General features: G+C 39.0%; 1 long non-coding RNA gene across 1 annotated transcript; it reads right to left on the reverse strand.

Annotated features, from left to right (window-relative positions):
* Window positions 1–1,361: 1,361 nt before the first annotated feature.
* On the reverse strand, window positions 1,362–2,729 carry LOC108412703. The gene is made up of 3 exons (XR_005131340.1): window positions 2,437–2,729; window positions 1,833–1,944; window positions 1,362–1,594 (listed from the first exon to the last, which is right to left on the reverse strand). It is a non-coding gene; the product is annotated as an uncharacterized LOC108412703 (long non-coding RNA).
* Between the last annotated feature and the right edge of the window lie 4,667 nt (window positions 2,730–7,396).

Genomic DNA, 7,396 nt, shown 5'->3' on the forward strand with positions numbered 1-7,396 from the left:
TATATTTATAATGATCACGAACATCTTAATATGCTATCAGAACGACGTGAGCTGAAGATAAAATACAGACTTGAGAAACCACAAACAATTGTAGCTCACAGATGAAATTCTCAGTAACCTCAGTGGCTTTAAATTTGTTTGTCCTGTGTTAAATTAGACTGGACAGATATAAGACCCAGTTTAACCACAGCATTCACCACTTGGAAGTCCAACATATTTCTCTGTAGCAAAATTCAATTTAACCCACATCAGATCAATATTCAATAATTCTGTTATAATTCAAATTAATGAAGAAAGTTTACACAAAGAGTTTTCATTTAATATATGTTCATAAAAATAAAAGGTGAGTATTTACAGACAATCTACAGTTTAAAGTGCACCGTCCAAATGAACTGCTAGCTTTAGACCTGCTAAACCAGCTGAACAGCTACCATATAGTACTATTGAGTAAATATAATAAACTGGCTTTTCTCAAATAGTGCTGTGTTTAGTGATGATGCTCAATCACACTGATCTCAGATCGTGGTGTATTAATACAGTGATGGGCAGTTCTGTCACTGCAGCTTTTGTTCCATTATCACTTCTCATTTCCATGGTAACCACCTGAGAAATGTTAAAGTACTGTCAATGGTCTCTAAAACTATTGTTTAACTATTAACAGAACTAACAACAGCAGAAATGATCTATTGTTGTAGATGTACAGAGCTTTGAAATTTGAAAAATGATTATTAAGCTACTGTGTGAAAACACAAAGCAACGTGCAACAAATTTAATATATTTACTAGTTTATTACAGAAAAAAGTGACAAAACAGAAACTTTCACATAATAATTAGGAAAATTGATTGATTTCACAATTTTAGACTCCAATTCATCAAATAGAAGCTGCAAATAAAAATGTAGAAAAGTTAGACGCGTCCAAAATGATGAACATGATGAATTCAGATCCTAAAGTAACTGAAAGTCTGTAGAACATCAAGAATGAAATTCTGATAAAATGAACATCAGAAATGCTGCATCTTTAAAAATGATATTCAGATCTGAAGGTAAATAACTTGATTATATTAGTCTAAATAGAGAATTACAGTATAGGACTTCATTAATAAACCCTCAATCCCAAAATATCTAAAGATAAAAGTTGGTGTAGAGTTTATAATATTTGAATCATTATATAAACATTATTACATTTGTACAGCCACAGATTACAGACTCCAATACAAATATCTGTAAATGTTTTCTGTACGTTTAAAGTGTGAAAGGAAATCGTGCTGATGTAAAACACTGAATACATTTGATTCATGTATTATATTCTGATCTACACCACATTCCTCCAGTCTGTACTTAATGTTCAAAGATAACTTAATAAAAAACAGAAAAGCTTTATTCCTTCACCCAATCAGAGACGAGTACACTGCTGTAGTAATAAAGAGCTGGAATATTAAAAGGAGTTAGTTTCCCATTAATAGAGAGAAGATTTAATCACTCGACTGAGTTCAGGATGAACCTTCAACAAATCTACGATCAATTATGTCCTTGGCTCGCTTCACCCACCCAAAGCCGGGGTCCGCACACACAGGACCCTTCTTGGTGGTAAAACTGCAGTGAAGGAAAGATGAGCATCAGTGTTTTAGTCTAATAGAGCTGATAGATAATCATAGAAAATGTATCTGATTAATATATATAATATCAGGAAAGGTTTGTAGTGTTAAAGTTTGCAGTGGGTCAAAGTGACAACAGTAAGAGTGAATAGAGAACAGCAGCTTAAAGTAACTGTATTAAAGTTCGTCTTATTCCAATATTAATAAAGGAATAAAGGACGGGGGTGAGAACTTACATCACTCCAGCTCTTGGACAGTCACGTCTTGTTTCTTCGTACTGACTAATGACAGCTACAGGGATTGGTCTGGTATAGAAACTGAAACAGCATTTCTTTGGTGCATTTACATCTGTGTGAGAAAAAAATATAAATAATAAAATGAAGCAGAATGTAGTGAAGAGTGAAGAGGTGATGTAGTGAAGAGAGAAGAGGTGCTGTAGTAAAGAGTGAGGCGGTGCTGTAGTAAAGAGTGAAGAGGTGATGTAGTAAAGAGTGAGGAGGTGCTGTAGTAAAGAGTGAGGAGGTGCTGTAGTAAAGAGTGAGGAGGTGCTGTAGTGAACTGTAGATGGCAGTGTTAGTGAGTGTAATGGTGCTACAGCAGGTGTGATTGTCTCTAACTTTACTCTTCTTATTAACACTGTGAATGAAGCTGCAGTGCTACAGTCTATCAGTTCATCCACACCACATAATAAACTTGTGCCGTATGTTTATAATCTGATCGAGTCGGAACAGCAAGTTAAAGACCAGTTCAACATGTAATAGTTCCAGTTATAATAAACAGACAGAGATGACAGTTTGTGCTATGAAGGAGACAGAAACTCAAACATGAACTTCAACTTACGTTCTCCCACTGCACCGGACGGAAGGTAGAGGATGACCAGCAGACCCAGGAGGAGAGAACGAGGATGGACGATCATGGCTGCAGCTTCAGCTCCAGGAGATGATGATCAGTCTGAGCAGAGCTGGAAATGAGAGAGATTTCATCCTGCATGTGGTTTTATAGGTAAGTAAGTGGTGGGATGGTGTTGGGCAAAGTTACAAGGTGGATTCCACAGGAAACCCAACTGCAGTTCTCCCCTAAAGTAAACAAGCTGGTAAACATTTGTAATTAGAAATGATCTAATCAGTTCTAAATATGTCCTGCAGGGTGTGAGTTGGCCATAACCTGCTGTCTGTCTGAATGAATGCTGTTTAAAAGTGATCTTAGTGGTGTTGGATTGTGGTTAAATGTATAGGGTGATTCAAGTAGATTGATGCAATTTCAACAATATTAATTTCACTTGTAAATCGTTACAGATCAATGCAGTGAACTGTAAACGGTTTAAATGAGCATAAAGTTTATTATGTAATTGTACAAGGTCTCAGTCTGAACCTCCTCCAGCTGTACGGACAACATCAACACCACAGTCCAACTCATCCCATACTGGATTGAGCGTGTCGGGTGTTTCTGTACTCACGGCTCTTTCAGTGTGATTGTGGAGATCATCCAGTGCTGTGGAACCAACAACGAACGCTCTGAGCTGTTGGAGCTTCACTGCCCATGAAAATCACATCGGTTATGATGGATTCACTCTTATTGAAGTGGAGAATGCAGAACGCTTTATTCTCATGGGTCTCATCTCCTCTCAGACTGAGAGAAGCCATCTTCCACTGACAATCTATGAATCACTCTTTCAATTGGATTGTGATTAGTTCCTAGGCAGCTCACGGTCATAAAAATATGGCGCTTTGAAAATGGTTGAATCTTTTTTAATCACCCTTTGTACCTCCTAGTTAGCCCATACTTAGGTGGCCTGAGATCAACTTTATTCCAGTGGACAGGTCATTGTGATCTAATCCTCATCTTATTTAAAACATTAAAACTTTTAAAATGTACTTCAGTGGCCTATATTAATATTTGGCATTACAGGGCAAACTCAGAGTTGTCTCAAAGCAGCTTTACAGAAAAGCAGTTTACAGAATTAAAATGTTTATGTAAGGGTTATCAAAAGATAATAAAATAAAAAAAGAGTCCATGTATACATGTAAGGAACTACATCTGGGTCCAAGCCCCCCATGAGCAAGCCAGAGGCGACAGTGGCGAGGAAAAACTCCCTAGGAGTAAGAGGAAGAAACCTCAAGAGGAACCCATGCTCAAAGGAGGAACCCATCCTGCTCTGGTTGACACAGATGAAGAGACAAAGAGACAGCTAACCAGATTTTTTAACCAAAATACAACAAAGAAGCTTAGAGCTCGAACATCTTAACACCTTATTCTGAAGATTTGCACTGAATGGTGTCAGCCAGGTTTTTATAAAAGACAGGAGGCTGAGCTGGAGGTGGCGGAGATGAAGATGCTGAGATTTTCGTTGGGAGTGACAAGGCAGGACAAGATTAGAAATGAGCAGATCAGAGGGACAGTGAAGGTGGAGCAGTTTGGAGATAAAGCCAGAGAGGCCAAGTTGAGATGGGTTGGACATGTGTTGAGGAGGAATAGTGGATATATTGGGCAAAGAATGCTGGAGATGGAGCTGCCGGGTAGAAGGAGAAGAGGTAGACCTCAGAGAAGGTTTATGGATGTAGTGAAGGTGGACATGGAGATGGCTGGTGTAAAAGTAGAGGAGGCAGTGGATAGGGCAAGATGGAGGCAGATGATCTGCTGTGGCGACCCCTAAAGGGAGCAGCTGAAAGAAGAAGAAGAAGAAGGTGTCAGCCAGGTTTATGTAGTCTGGACAAAACTTTCTTCCTGAGTCCACTTTTAGCTGGGAATCATTGTAGTTTCTGCATATAGTTATTAAACGCCTCCCGATGTTCCCCCTCTTTGAAAGTTCAACGGCTACTTGGCAAATCAAGCAGATGCATTTGGAGTTTGACATTTTTAAAAAATAGTCCTCCTGCTCTGCATGGACGAGCTAGGTTTTTGGTTGCTCTGGCCAGATCTGGAACAGGTCTTGAAACCACAAAATATGGCACTGCATGAACCGGTTACTGATAAATAAAAGCTTTCTAGATCACCAGAGAGGCAAACTCACAGCAGGGGGCTGTGCACAGCTACGGTAACAAGAAGTCAAACAAAGAGGTACTGGCCAAATTTTACGTAGGTTAATCACGTTGACCTACCCGGCACCAGAAGCATGGTCTTTAAAGCCCCAGTGAGGAGCTGCTTTCAGTCTAGAACGAACTCAAGCATCATGATATGCTGTCAGAAGGACGTGTGGCTGAGAGTAAAAAACAGACTTGACAAACTACAAATAAACGTAGGTCTCAGAGGAAATTCTCAGTAACTTCAGCGGCATTAAATTAGCTCGTCCTGTGTTAAACCGGACTGGACAGACCTGAGCCCAGAATTCACCACTTGTGAGTTGAGCATTTTCACTGGCAAAATTAAATTTTACCCAAATCACATGAATATTTAATAATTCTGTTATAGTTCAAATGAATTAAGGAGGCTCAAGTGAAGAGTTTAATTTCCATCACTGATCTCAGAGGGCCTAATGTGATCTCTTGATCTCTTTTTTTTAGAACCATTAGCTTGCTGTGTTTTGCACACTGTGGAATTAGACCTCCACATTTAACCCATCCGTGCAGTGAAACACCCACATACATGCACACTAGTGAACACACACACTAGGGGGCAGTGAGCACACTTGCCTGGAGCAGTGGGCAGCCCTATACACAGCGCCTGGGGAGCAACTGGGAGTTAGATGCTTTGCTCATGGGCCATCAGCTGAAGGGGTTGAACCGGCGACCTTCTGGGCACAAGAGCTGGTTCCCTAACCTCCAGCTCACGACTGCCCCTGTTAGAACGTCTGGGGAAAACCATGAGGAATTTTGGGCTAAATATTGGTGGGAATGTAGATTTATTCGAGTGGGATCAAACTGAGTGTAAAATTTCTAACATTTAAAGTGTGAAAGGAAATCGTGCTGATGTAAAACACTGAATACATTTGATTCATGTATTATATTCTGATCTACACCACATTCCTCCAGTCTGTACTTAATGTTCAAAGATAACTTAATAAAAAACAGAAAAGATTTATTCCTTCACCCAATCAGAGACGAGTACACTGCTGTAGTAATAAAGAGCTGGAATATTAAAAGGAGTTAGTTTCCCATTAATAGAGAGAAGATTTAATCACTCGGCTGAGTTCAGGATGAACCTTCCACAACTTGACGATCGATTATGTCCTTGGCTCGCTTCACCCACCCAAAGTCGGGGTTGACACATACACGACCCTTCTTGGTGGTAAAACTGCAGTAAAGGAAAGATGAGCATCAGTGTTTTAGTCTAATAGAGCTGGTAGATAATCATATAAAATGTATCTGATTAATATATATAATATCAGGAAAGGTTTGTAGTGTTAAAGTTTGCAGTGGGTCAACGTCACAACAGTAAAAGTGAATAGAGAACAGCAGCTTAAAGTAACTGTATTAAAGTTGGTCTTATTCCAATATTGATAAAGGAATAAAGGACCAGGGTGAGAACTTACATCACACCAGCTCTTGGACAGTCATGTCTTGTTTCTTCATACTCACTAATGACAACTAGAGCGATTGGTCTGGTATACAAACTGAAACAGCATTCCTTTGGTGCATTTCCATCTGTGTGAAAAAAATATCATAAATAACTAGAAGGGGAAAGTTTGTGAACGAACTTTAAGTTGGCTTGAAAAAGCCTGTTAATTTAGTTAAAACTTTAAATTGGTTGAAACTGGTTGATAGTTGTTCAAATGTAAAAATGGTTGAAAACTGTTGATAGTTGTTAATGTTAAAATTAAAACTCAGTGCTATCTTGGTGTAATTCCACCTTAAAAGCACTTTAACCTTAACAGAACTGCTGAGAATTAGGCTGGGAGTTGGTGAGACATTGATTTAGTTAAAATGTTAAATTGGTTGAAACCGGTTGACAGTTGTTGAAATGATAAAATGGTTGAAAAGTGTTGATAGTTGTTGAAATGTTGTGAAAAAGTTGTAAAGCAGAAGCTGTAGTACTCATGATCGATGGTAATTTGTTGCTAGGTGCTAAGGTTTTCATTTTAGTGCTACCTTAAACTAAGTACCACTTTAAATTTGGTGCTACCTTAAAGAGAGTTCGATCCTAAATTCTGTGCCACCTTAAATTTAGTGCTAGGTTATTTGCAGTTCCGCCTTAAATTCTGTGCCTCCTTTAATTTTGTGCCATGGTAACTGAAGTTCCACCTTAAATTTAGTGCTAGGTTAATTGCATTTCCACCTTAAAGTCTGTGTCCCCATAAAAGAAGTTCCACCTTAAGTTGTGTGCCACCTTAATTTTGTTTCTATGTTAATTAACGTTCCACCTTAAACACTGTGCCATATTTAGTGCTATGTTAATAGCAGTTCCACCTTAATTTTTTTGCTATGTTAATTGAGGTCTCACCTTAAAGTTAGTGACAAGTTAATAGCTGTTCCACCTTAAACATTGCGCTATGTTAATTGAAGTTAATTGAAGAATAATAATAATATTCAGATGGCCGTGTGAATCGGTTCGACTGATTCATTGAAAAGAATCAGTTCATGAAAAGGATTCGTCGCTCGCGAGGCGGGAGCCGTCATTGCGCCTCTGCGTTCTGAGGTAAGTTGGGACCGAGTCCTGTAGCTCCGATAAATGACGGCTTTAAACTACATTTTACTGAACACACGAACAGAAGTCATTTCAGCTGGTGTCTGGGACGTAATTCGGTCTATTTTGATAGCATTTGTGGTTTTGCTAGTGGTGCAGTTCGTTATAAAACTGCTTAACCTTCGTTAGCTCGCTGCTAAGCTAACAGGCTAACCGAGAGGCTGCTAGCTAGCGTTAGCTC

The sequence above is a fragment of the Pygocentrus nattereri genome, chromosome 2 (assembly GCF_015220715.1).
Source record: "Pygocentrus nattereri isolate fPygNat1 chromosome 2, fPygNat1.pri, whole genome shotgun sequence".
Taxonomy (NCBI): Eukaryota; Metazoa; Chordata; class Actinopteri; order Characiformes; family Serrasalmidae; genus Pygocentrus; species Pygocentrus nattereri.